This window comes from Coturnix japonica, chromosome 17, assembly GCF_001577835.2.
Source record: "Coturnix japonica isolate 7356 chromosome 17, Coturnix japonica 2.1, whole genome shotgun sequence".
Lineage (NCBI taxonomy): Eukaryota > Metazoa > Chordata > Aves > Galliformes > Phasianidae > Coturnix > Coturnix japonica.
In genome coordinates this window covers 5,092,783-5,105,954 of record NC_029532.1, presented here as the reverse complement: position 1 = coordinate 5,105,954, position 13,172 = coordinate 5,092,783, and the positions used below count along the sequence as shown (strand labels likewise).

Below are 13,172 nucleotides of genomic sequence, written 5' to 3'. Positions count from 1 at the left end.
CTCTTTCTCCACCAAATCTTCTACCTACAATCTCAGTCCTGCTCTGTGCTACTGTTCCCTTCAGTCCCGTCCATTTCCAAAAGCCTGGAATGATGTGGCACAGGTGATACACACAAACAGCCCAATTGCTTTCAAAGGGGCTGCTCTTGTGAGGCAAGAAAGAGTTGGCTCTGAAACCCCACTTAATAACTGCATCATATTTGATGAATCAGACATTTTATGGGCTTGAGAATTCTCTGTGTTCCCTTCTTACTCAGCCATTGCAGAAGGATCCTGCTCAGCTGGAGTTCTGACCCATATTTTCCCGGCTGCAGTCCAAATTGGGTTGCTAAAAGGTAAAGGAAAAAGTCTGTCTCATCACATCTCTCCCAACCCCTGTTCAGCTGCTGTGGTATTTTCCTTCATTATGCCGCTGCCTCAGACTGTAAACCTCTCTAATTTCCTACATCGCAGCTATTTATTTAAATGCTAACTCGCATTATGAAGTGATAATCCACAAGCGCAGGAGATAATTTATGAAGCATTTAAATTAAGAGGAGCAGCTAATTGGGAGCGTGTGTCTTATAAGCCTTGCTAACACCAGAAAACTACAAATTAGGGGGAAAATGGAAGATATTTTTAACTTGCTTTTTTCTTTTGTAATGCACTGAGGAAAATATTACCATACATCACACAACGCTGCTGCTCATAGAAGTCCTCTCCTTTTCTGTTCTTCTCTTCATAGCCAGTGTAACACACAATGCTCTCGTTATTACAAATTCCTCATTATAACACCAGATAATCTTTGCTCTTGGAGAACGTGCAACAAGGTGGGGTTTTCTGTCTCCAAATAAAGTGGAATATATTTTCCAAGATAGGTCCCCCTCCCAGTTACACGTGCTAATTTAAAAGAGCAAAGACTCCCTTGTTATATGGGGATGCTAAAGCGCATTTAATTTAGAACTGCATCAACCTGTAAGAGTTCTGTAGGCTTTTGTTGAAATGAGAATGAACATAAATGGCTGCAAATGGGGGAAAAGCCAACGTGTGATGGCCACAGGGCTGAACAGAATATACTTGGGATGCTCTGTGCAGGTTTTGGTGCCAAACTCACAAGCTTGGATTTCATCAAAGCTTAGTGTTTGAGTCAGAAAGATAAATATTAACCTGGATGCAAAAACCAATACGCTGTAATGTGTGATTCCCAGGGTTACAGCTGTGTGATGGAGATTGCTCAGGAAATGCTGCTGGGATGGGTGATGTAAGAACACTGATGAGGAAGGAGAAGGCAGTAACCATCCCCACCTGGAGGCTCACAACCATTTGCAGCCCATGGTTTTGCTCTTCGATACTGATGCCTCAAGGGGTGAGTTGCAATACTTTGTTTTGCAATAGGAAATGGCCTCTTCCTGAAAGCATAATGTCACTTTGGCTGCTTTTTGTGTTGCTGGATCTGCAGAATGGCTGGGACATTCTCCCAGAGGAGAGAGAGAGTTTGTCAGTGCTCCCCCAGGAGCATCCCAGGCACCCAGATGGTTGTGTTAATGCAGTTAGGAAAGAACGGAGGTATTTAGAAAGCTGACAGCAAGGACTGCCTTAATATACCGCTCTCTTTCCCTCTTCAGCTACAACTTAAGAGTAGTTTCCAGCACTGTTGTGTGAGATGTTTAGTTAGGATCCTCTTTTACTAGGCAACCGGTTCTTGTGGGTCCCTAGAGTGGTTACTTGAGACAGATTTGCTGTTAGAGTACAACATGGTGCACATCTCCTGCCTCGCTGGGTGCTGCGAGCCGCAGGGAGGGCTGTGTGAAAGGATGCTCTGGAAGCATGTGGGAATTCAACCTCACACGTGTGCTCTGTTTGTAGAAAATACCCTGCCTTAGTATTTGCATTTGTGTTTCTGCACTTACAAATCTCCCTTTACATATATCCTGTCAAAAGCAGTCAGCAAACAGGCTCTGGCATTATTGGAGTTGCTCCTTGATTCGAAGGAAACCATAAATCTGAAACTTCAATCATATCTTTATGATCATTCAGCAAACAGAGATGGAGGATTTATTCAACATGGGATAGCAAAGGGGAAACTGCAGGGGGTTATTGCAGGAGATATTGGTTTAGCTAAGGCAGAACTGCTCCCTCGGGCCTCTCTATGGACGAGCCAATGAACAATGGCACCAATGACAATAACAAGGCAATTATGGGGAAGAGGGTGAGGAGGGGGTAATGCTTTGTTAAAGATATAGGTAAGATTCCAGCATGGTGTCTCTTTTGTGTGCTTTCAAAACTAAAGGATGGTGTGTCTGCCTGGGGTGGTCTTATTAGGAGCTGCCGATCCTAAAAACACATCAAGTGCTTAAAAAAGCTTCTATCTTGCGTGTGATTGTGCTGCTCTTAGGATTTTATGAAGATTTCCTCCCTCATCAAATAGGGCTGGCAATAGGGATCCCTAATCCATCCTACACCCCAGGGCAGGAGATAAGTACTAAAATCTCTGATGGCAGAGGTCTGTCTCTGTCCTCAGCTGATCTTGGGCTTTTTGCATTTAGGGTGTACTCTTGTTCCTGGGAGGGGGCCCAGGGGACTTTGCTCTGCTAGGGGATGCTCAGACTTTTACCCGAGGCTGGTTATGCTGTTGTGCCACGGGTGCAGCTGCCCTAATGCACAGCGATGCTGTGGTCAGCAGTGGGCATGGGCAACAAAGCTGTCCGAGTGCAAGATGGAAAACAAGCTACAAATGTTCAAGGGAGAGCTGAATCCTGCTGCTGCCACCAACAGATGAGACTGGCACCAAATCCATGCCTTTTCAGTGTGCCTTAGAGACAAATGCCTCTTTTAAAAAAGATGCAGTGGTACAAAAGCTAGAACTGAGTGATCCATCCCCACCTGTCCTGCTTCCCCTCCCCTTCCTCTGGCAATTTTTCCTCCACCTCTTCCCTTGCGAGCCCCCAAAGCAGTTTGTTTTTGCCTGCAGAAAGAAGCTTGAAATATTGCATGGGGGGTACGGGCAGCAGTCCCCGCGGCCCTGCCCCTGATGGCATGAATGCAGACATAAAATAACCCAGTGCCATCAGTAACCTGTCGCCAAAGCCCCACTACGAGGTGAGAGTTTTCCTCCCTGCCGTGGCTGTTAGCTGCAATGTATTTCTCCCTGCACTAAGCACCGTCTTTCCCAGGGCTGCATTACAATGATTTATAAACCCCATTTCTGTGGAAAACTAATAGATCAAAGTGAGGAGAAGGAAAAGGAGACATGAGCAGCTGGAAGATATTGAGGCATGAAACAAAAACAGAAATGAAAAACTAGTTTGTGGCACTAGTGAGTAGTTCTGCGCCGCACTTGTGTTATTGAGAAATAATAGGGGGAATCTGTATTTTTAATCTGTTTTTAAGAGCCATTCAAGTAATCTGAAAAGCTCTTCCTGGAGCCAGCTTAGCTTGCTTTTGTATATTTGTGCATCTCTTGCAGAAGTAAACACTTTTTTGCTGTTTAGCCCTTCCACGTACATTTCCATGTTGTTTTTAGGCTTTCCATGGTTTGAGCAGTCTCCGGATTTTCTAAGAGGTCAGCAGAAAGCACTGCATGGGGAACAGATGCTTGGCTGGCCCTCGGCCTGGGATGTGCTTGTCCTGAGCTGGCTGTCACAGAGGGACAGTGAGCTGTTCTGCCTTGGCTTTCATTTCCTCTGCTGCACAGTGGTGTAAACAGACGAGATTTCTGGTGTAATTCTCAGCTTCAGTCAGCTTATAACCTGACTGAATTGAGCCCGGAGTACAGAGTGATGCTCATCTTCATTTTACAATGATTAATGCATTAGTGTTCATAAGAGCTTTGCAGATAGGAAGCTAATTGGGCTGTTGTGTGTTCAGCTTGTCTGGTTCAGCCACCAGACATCCCTGACTTCAAACATAGGCAATGGTGAGGAATTGTTATGAAAACAACCACAATCCTTAGTACTTGGGCAGCACTTATGCATTCAGAGTGCTGCACAACCCTTAAATCTACAATCTCAGCGCACGGCACGTATGTAAGTGCAAATGTTATGTACAGTAGGTGAAATGAATTGAATAGGACAAACAGCAGATTTGGTGGAAATCAGATGTGTGGTGAGACTGCAGGGGTATTTATAAAGATGTTACAGAGCCGTGGGATGGAAGCTGCTGGATTACCCCTAGGTATGTTCAAAACTTGTCTGAGGTTTGCAGGTTTCCATTCTAAGTGTTTTCTCTCTATTCTTCAGTGTTGTTGGTTGTTGTTTTAGTTTCTTAAGTTTTCACCCTCCCTGGCAATTTTCTGTTGCCAGTGAATGCTGCAGTGCCATGTTAACTTCAGGCTGGCTGCTTTACCTTGGTTCCTGACTTCTGTTGCATCCTTTGGAGTTGGTAAGGCAGTGCTCCTAGGGGAAAGCAGGAGCAGGGGTATGTTCACAGACACCTATAATTGATATTTCTCACAGATGACATAGGAATCAAGTGTATACTGAATGTGCTGGTGTGACTGCTCTGCACGAGGAAATGCTGCACTTAGTCACATGGCGGAGCAGTGTGGGCAATGAAGCTACCAATAGGTGAGCTACACACTGCTGTTGGCAGGAGCAACTCCTGCCCATTAAATCAGCAGGAGATGACCAACATCCTCACAACTGAGCCTGACTTGAGGCTAAAGGCTCTGATCGTTAAGAGATGAGCGAATTAAAAAGGAAATACTGCTCTTTGCTCACAGCCTGTGTGATGCAATTTTAACACCCTCCTCAAAAGCACTTGGAACCAGAGGTCATTGTGAGTGAGACATTTACTCCCTTCCTTTTGGTGCTGGTCTTCTGGCTGGTGCCTGGTGTGGTGATGCAGCAGGCAGATGCAGAAACCCTGTTAATTTCACTGCACAGATCCTGCGTGCTGCTGACTGCAGCCTAATGCAGCTGTCTCTTCTGTACACCTTGCACTGTTAGCTGCAGACTGCATTCTCTGCTACAACAGGCAGAAAAAGCTGTCGGTGCTCTAACAGCTATCCAGAAACAATGACAACATCTTTCTTCTGCCTCCCTATGGCCTCACCACTCTTTGCTCTTTTTCTGTTCCCTTTCTGCAGAGAGTGCTCGTGGGATGAAAGACAGCCAGGAAGGCAGGGAGAGCTGAGTGTGGACTAAGAGCTGCCGGAGGAATATGAGAGGAGAATTTTGCCCTATAAGTTTTAATAAGGTGGTGGGCTAAGAGAAATGCAGCTAGGGAGAAAAATGGGGAATGTTCTCTCTCCAAATGGGCACTGCTTCAGTTTGTAAAAGCACCAGGGATTCCCCATGTGGCTTAATTTATTATTTTCCCACTCGTTAAATGCCAAAACAATAAAGCAAAATCTATTGTTAGCTTTAAAATGCAGATGATTTGCATATGGCTGTGATCGTCCTACTGCTGCCTTCATTTAAACTCAGTAAGCCGAGGTACCTTTAAAAATTATGACTTGTTTTACATTTAATATACTGAACTATGTTAACATAATAGTATGGGGCTGACTTCCCAGCTTAATTGCTGATCATGGAGGAGGCTGGGTAGAGGCAATGTTAGCCAGGCGGTGCGGTAGGGCTGTCCAACAGCATAGCAAAAAGGGGCTGAGCTGCTCTCCTCCTTGGTGTGATGCCCTCCTGAGAGCACCAGGAAACCCAGAGTGATTTCTGTGCTGCTGTTGGCTTGCTTCTATTGGAAGGCATTCAGGGCCCATGCGATGCAAACAAGATGTAACTGCACCCAAACCGAGTCCTATTGGGAAATCAGTGGGATTTTTTTTTTTTACCCCCTTAAATAAAATTTAGTAGAGGGGAATGAATGTCCTATTTAGTGGCAGAGCTGAGTATGTGCATCACTTCCCATTCATGGGGTATCCAAGGTTGCTGTAGGAAGCTGGTGTGGTTCTAGTGCTGTTTTAACATCTTCTTGCATTTTTTCTTTCCTTGTTTGACCCCTGCTCACGTCAGGCTGAACAGATGCAGCATAGGGACTAGGAAAGGGAACCAGCTCCACAGAGGCTGCAAATTCTTGCTTGAATTCAGAGACCCTGTGGCAGTAGGGCTGGCAAGGTGCAAAGCCTGCGAGCTGCTGCATGGGAAGGGGGCATGGAGCTGTATCCTTTGCACCTTCTGGATCTGTAGCATGAGCCTCCAGGTCAGCATGTGATGGCAGAGCACCACCTTCCAGGAGGGAACTGCTGCAGATGGCTGACCTTCCTGTCGGCTACATCCAAAGAAAAATTCATTAAGGACTAAATACTGCCCCAAGGTGTGTCCAGAATAAGCAGCACTTATGGGTTTCTCAGGAGCTGAAGAGGCATTCGAGCATTACCAGCCATTCACGTCTGTGTGTGTCTCTGACTTCTGCGCACAGCTCCAATTTGGGAGTTCTGGGCTCCTTAAAAAATTTGCCTTTGTTCCTCAAATAAAAAGTGTGTAGATTGACAGAGATGTACACAGAGTCCTAGCATTCTGATTTAAAAGAGCAAAGTTATAGGCCCCTGAAAATTGAGGTTTATAATAGAAGCACTGGCAAACCCTTAACTGCGGAGAAGCTACCAGGCGTTGCAACAATAATTGGGAAGGGAGGGAAAAAAAATCTCACTGTGTTTTTCAGTGCTTAGCTAAGAAATACAACAAGAGAGTTTATTGCTTGCAAAACACAGCTGCACTGCCTCAAATTGGATGGAAAAACGAACCCTGATAATTTATTACACCCCTAAAGTCACAAGAATGTACCCATAAATTACTTTTTTGGAGGGGGAGGGAAGTGGTACCGCTGTAGTCCGTTCTGCACAACCTACTTATTAGTATCATAATTTATTATTATTATGCCCTGCTGCAAGTAGAGAGGCAGATAAAACTCAAATCTATTAAAACAACCGCTCCACTTTCTCCGAGCCACTGAGGGACACCATTCCAAAGGAAATGAGATAAATTACAAAGACGAATGGAGGAGTCTTGCATTGCAGCACATAGCTTGTGTGTGTATATATATATATGCAAGAGCAGGAGGATAATTCAAGGAAAAAAAAGAATTGTGTTAAATTTCACCATTCAGGATTCAACACAGTGGGACCAGAATAACATCAAGTGGTCAATTAAATATTTGTAATGTATTCATCTTTTTTTCTTTCAGAAGATCCTATATGGTAACTCTGAATACCTGAATGGGTAAGTCTGAAATAACTGCCCTGTGTCTGTTCCAAATAATACTCGTGTCAACGTGTATTTAAAGATACCTTTTATCCAGCTGCTTTGAGGAAGTGGATACTACACTGAGAAGTCTGAAAATGCTATTATTGGAATATTGATATTCTTGTGGTAAAGATCAATTGCAAGGCTGAAGGGAATTTAGGGTTGGTGGGAGACGTTGCTTTGAGATCCCAGAAAGACAAAGTGGCAGAACGAAAGATGCAGTTATAATGTTTTCCTCGTGCTTCAGATAATGGGTTTCAGAGAAGCCAATAAGAATTTTTGTGTTATTTTTCCTTCTTTTCATTTCCTATTGGGGTATTTAGCTGGACCAGCAGTTCTTAATGGCATGTTCCTTTTCCTTGCTACATGGGTGGATTAGCAGAAATGGTAATTGTACTGGGAGGTTATTGCTCATTGTTCTGTTCAGGACAGGCTCTAACAAAGATGTCTGGTGCTTCTGGCCACAGTCACAAGGGTGTACCAGAGCCCTGGTTCTGGATGAAGGCAGGCTGCTGGCCCAAAAGGGGCTTGGGAATGGTAACTGCCATCTTTAAGGAGAGACTAAGCAGTAATCTTTCTGTATAACCAATTTGCTTTTCAGTTCTCTCTTTAGAAAAATACATTACTTAGAAAGGCCCAACATGAATTTTTATCACATATGCATCGTTGTAATAGCTGTGGATGTTCAGCTGGCTTCACTTTTATGAACTCTGGGGATCCTCAAAGCGTGAGTACAAGAGACACAAAGCCAGCAAAACCTCAACAGTCCCCAGCATAAACAAATTTAATGAGAAGAAAAGAGTCAGCAATCATTTCATCTTCCCTGCAAAGCCTGCTTGTCTGATAAGGAAAACAACATCCAGGCCACACAGCAAGACACCCAGACTTTGTGCTCCTGCTAAAGAGAGAGGGAACAGAAGGGACTGACGAAGGAAATGAAGCTACCTACTTGCTACAATACTGAAGATTTTCATCTTTGCAGGCTGCTGGTGACATTCATCGATCTATCCTTCAGATTATTACTTCTACACTCTTGCACGCTTGTAGCAACTGCGTGTTTCTAAGTCAGAATCAGTATGTTTTTCTCTGATCAACAGCTGCTTGTCTAATGGTGGAACATGAAAGATTCACAGAACTGAAGCTTGGTGACTCACCGCCTATTGATGACCCTCAGTGTTGACCAAAAGTCACAGGGTAAAGCGTGATTGAGGTAGTAGATGTTCACCTGCCTTTTATACAAGGTGTAGGAATTCCTCTGTGCTTGGAGAAGCGACTTGCTTGGACAGGACAGCAAGGAATATGGAAAGCCTGACCTCACAGTGCCATTTTGTGTTGCTTTGTGAAGCACATTACTATTGAAATCACATTACCAAGCAACTATTGTCCTTTTCAAGAGGAAAGAGGAGGACAGGAACCAGAATGAAGCAAGGAGAATGAAATTTAAAGTATTATGACACACATATATTTAATAGTACATCACGCGTAAGGAAACAAGCACATACGATCGCAATATTACAAGATGAACACAGGTCCTACAATGTTAAATTTAGTGCCTTGTGATTGATGTTCCTTTGTTTGCAGGTTTTTTGTATACATTATTTCTGTAGATAAGCATCTTAGCGGCTGGAGGAAACATACAACTTTTTTATTTTCTAGTGTGTAATTTCTGTTTGATTCACAGCTAATAAATAGGTCATCTTGTACTTTCGAAATGCCAACATGCAGTAATTCAGTGAAATAGAGACTCTACATTAAAAAGCTGTCAGCCTTGGTGCAATTTTCTGCACCCAACGCTCCAGAAAGATACCTTGTCACTCATGGTTCGGCTCTGTTTTCCTGAAATATCTCTTCTTCTGCATAAATAATGAATATAGTTGCATGGAAATATCTGGCACAACGCCTGTTCTTCCTCCCACTCTAAGGAGCTGCACTGCACACTCTGTATTTATTGGTTGATCTTCCCAACAAATCTTTCTGAAATCACAGGTGTGGTAATAGTGGGGTCCCCTCCCATCTGCAGGCAGGTGCTCTCAGCTGTGCTAATCACATCCCAGGAACACTGCCTTGAAATGATCTGCTGCTATTGAGCTACTTCCCCAGACATAAAGGCTACATGACAGAGAATTATTTTAAACACTTATTTGCTTTCATTCTCTTTCTAATGTGTTGTGGAACTCTTGCATTAAAAAAGTAGCAGGATGACACAGACCCAGTTGGGGACAATGCCTTCAAGGGATTCCACTTTCAGAGATAATTTTCAGAAGTCGTATAGGCAAAAGTCTGCAGTATGTTTAATCCACCATTGCAGCAAACAGATGAAGTTCCAAGGCAAAGGTTTAATCCTGCAGGTGTTACTTACAATGAATGGTTTCTCCTGACCCCAAATTTGACAGTGTGGGGTGAAGAGAGGAAACACTGTTTGAATGAAAAAGTAGACTCAAATCATGAAAAATTTGGCCGTGCCTTTTGTGTTCTGAAATCAATAGAAAGTTGAAACTGATGTCAACCCTGTAAAAATGGGAAAAGCGGGGTGTGCTTAACCCCCTGTGAGCTGGGTTTTACAAGGGATAAAGCTACTGAATCCTCACAGTGAGGTCCAAAAGTAATTTAAATCTCTTCCCCTCTCTCTTTGCTCCCAATTTCCCCATCCCAGTTGTTGTTAGATGCATCAACTGAGAAGGAAAGTTAGAGAGTGACACTAATAAGGAGGGCTCAGACTCACTAAGAGTATTAAAAGGTTAGGTCATGGTGTGTTCTATTAAACAGAATATTAATTGAATTCTTGACATTTGAGGTGAACTGTGACATACTCATGGGATAAATATTGCATTTAACAGAGCATCATGACCTAAAGCTCTAAATACTACTGAGCATCGGTGCCAATCCTTCACAATAGATCTGAGCCTCAGTCCTCAGGGTACTAATGCTCCCTTGGAGTTTTGGAAGATGAGCTTAAAAACAGATTTCACATTTCTTGTTTCTGTTCTCAGTTAAGTCCAAAATTGGTTCTTCCATCTCATCACATTCACACACTTGGGCTCAGATGTTTGGTTATAGTTTGGTTATAAAAAAGAAAATGTCCCTTTCTAAGGCCATGCATTACAATCCTATTGGGCACGGTACAAGAAAGGTTGAAAGACAATATCTCCATTTCCACCCCTGCACCATAAAGGAGATTAAAACATTAAAAAGACCAATTAAAAATAGGGAATCTCATGGCAACATTTTCATTAACCCTCCCCAGTTCTTCTTTCTGTCTCATTAGTCATCACAGGGAGAGGAAGGATCATTTTAATTAGCAGCATTGTAAAGCTTTATTTAAGGCAACTGCCCCTCCTGCTGCTCTCTGGATTACCCTGCTGGCTTATAAATACAATACCAAATCATTAACAGCCAAAAACAACATCACTGAAGGGTTTGGAAGAAAGAAGATCCACTACGGTCAATGTTTAGGGCTCTTTAACAATGTCCTTTCTCCTTATTCAGGCATAATTCAAGCGTAATATTGGGCTTTATGAAACAACTCAATATCCTCTTACAGCAAAGCCCTTTCTAGCTGAGGATACCATGTGTTCAACTTTCTTCCCCTTTGTTTGCAAGGCAGTGAAAGCACAGAGCCACATCTGATGGGATAGACATGGTAGATAGGATCACAGGTTTTCCAATGTCCTCATTTAGAATTCCTTGTTAAAGTCTCAAATTAAAGGGACTGCTGCACGCAAACAGCCTTGCAGGAGGGAGGTGAGGGACCAGACCGCTACCGGGGAGTCTGGGGGAGCATTTTAGTAAGAGGTTCCTGCAAGTTTGGCTTCAAAAGAACTTTAGAACACACATTTCATAAAAAAAGAAGTTGCTTTTTTCAGTCATTACTTGCTGAGTTTCATCATTTGGCAGAAGCACATCCAATCAGTGTGCTCTGTTAGGAAATGCTCTGCTAGTGTTTTCTCCCAGCTGTTTCCATGCCTGAGAGCGCAGACATGAGCACACATCCATGCAGAAGAGGAAATCTGGTTGCCCTCGCACCCCTGTGACACATCCCACTTCTGGAGCAGGACAGAATGACTTCAGTGGCAGTACACAGACTCATTTTGAAAGTACTTTGAGCCACTATGGTTGATCAGGAATTAGATGCAAATGGAGATATGACTCAGGGCTGTGTTAATGGAAGCGAACAGGACAGCGTGACCCCAGATCCTAAAGACACCAGTGCTGGGAATTGCTGAGCGGTGCTTTCCAGCCCCTGGCACTTTCTTACTGCTGCAAACAAATTGCTCTTTCTGAGAACCACGCTGCAGCAGCTCTTTTGCATACAGCAGAGTACTGAAGGGAACATCACATTTCTTAAAACACAAGTTGCACAAAACCTCTTCCTTACCATTAAACCACAACTCAGACTGTTAGGATTCATCACCCGGATCTGTGGCCTACTTTCCCTGACCTGAATATGTAAACACGGATTCCTCAGTACAGCTGTGTGCTGTGATCCCTAATTCTTCATCACTGTCCAGCAAAGGCAGCCCAGTTCTTCCCTTAGAGCAACCTATTAGATGCATGTGGGAGTTTAAGTGCTCTGTGTACTCCACCATGGAGTCTTCAGCACCAGTCATGCTGGGACCTCAGTTAGTATTTGATTTTTCAAAGCTAGAACATCAAACAGCTGAAGTCAGCTGAAAACCTGAGATACCACCTTTTTCTCTGGGTGCCAAAGCCCACCAGCCCAGAGAACACAAACTCGTAACGTTCAAATCTGAAAACACAAAGCACAGTTTGTCTCCCCCTGACAAACTTTGTGCGTGCTTCAAAAGTATGTATATTCCTCAAGAAAGGCTAGAAGTACATGGCTTTACCTACATAAACTGCTGGATAAGTAATAAAAAAGACAGCACTGGTATCTCTCTGAATGATTAATGCATTGCTACACAGTTCATTTCATGTTAAGCCAAGATCTGTATCCATGGCTGTTTGCCGAGAGAGGTGCTATGGAAATCACTGCTACGTGTCAGATTCTCTCAAACACAGTTTTGTAAATGAATTAAAACTGAGTAAAATACTTTGATTTTTTCCAGTCTGGGAGCACTCAGCCCCTCTGTACCTCTGCTCACTGTGAGGGGCGCTGGAGACAAGGCTGGCAGGTCACAGAGTGTGGCTGCGGGTGCTGGATGCTCAGGGCAGAGCTGGGGTAGGTTACAGGCAGTGGTGCTGTGCCAGAGCTGGAGCTGAGGTTTCAGGCAATAGCAGCCTTCATAGATCACAGATGCTAAATTCACTTAAAAACAAGCTGTGATGATAGCCTGAGTAACAGTCATTGTAAAAGTTTTTGTACAAGTTGCTTTGTTTTCTATTTATAACCACACTGTATTTTTCTTATAATACATTTTTAATGACTTATAAGGCCTAGTTATTTATTCTCCAGAAGACAAATGCTTCTTCCCCCTGATCATGCCAGCAGAGGAGCAGTGTGGGAGCTGGGCAGGCAGAGGGACACACTGGGGCATGGATGCAGTGTGCAGCTCCCTGTAGAGGGGCTGCCTGCACGGAGGACCCTTCCCAGGCCACAGTACTTCCAAATGATTAATTATTCTATCTGCATGCAAGGGAGTCTCTTTCTGTGGTTATTCAGCTCTGTGTTTTCCAATCCCAAGCTAGCCTTAATTAAAAACAAACCACAACAACCAATCCCCAAACCTGCAGTGCCATCCATTCAACCCCTTCCATCTATGTGTTGAAAAGTTAAGCAGCATGAACAACAGAGCAAGCAAAAGCAGAAGACAGAACACTTGGAAATGACAGTTTTCTGGATGGAACATAATTAATCTGCTAAACCATCACCCAAATGCTGATTGCCTCATACTGACTCTAACCAGAGTGTTATTAAATCTACTGCACATTCTAAACTGTTACATACCCAATATCTTCTTTTGACTCTTTTTCATATTTAGATTAATAACTTTGTAATCACTTCATTAGCTTATTTAGATTATATCATTTTAGGAAATT

General features: G+C 43.4%; 1 protein-coding gene and 1 long non-coding RNA gene across 2 annotated transcripts in view; one reads left to right on the top strand and one right to left on the bottom strand.

Annotated features, from left to right (window-relative positions):
- The window catches only part of LOC107321809, a 31,425-nt gene extending 21,889 nt beyond the window's left edge, over window positions 1–9,536 (top strand). The window contains exons 2-5 of the long non-coding RNA XR_001558687.2: window positions 258–335; window positions 1,188–1,345; window positions 7,117–7,151; window positions 7,777–9,536. This is a non-coding gene — a long non-coding RNA (uncharacterized LOC107321809). The remainder of the gene's footprint in view (window positions 1–257; window positions 336–1,187; window positions 1,346–7,116; window positions 7,152–7,776) is intronic.
- Window positions 1–13,172, bottom strand: part of CFAP77 (cilia and flagella associated protein 77) — a 50,109-nt gene that overhangs the window by 28,621 nt on the left and 8,316 nt on the right. The gene's annotated exons all lie outside the window — the stretch shown is intronic.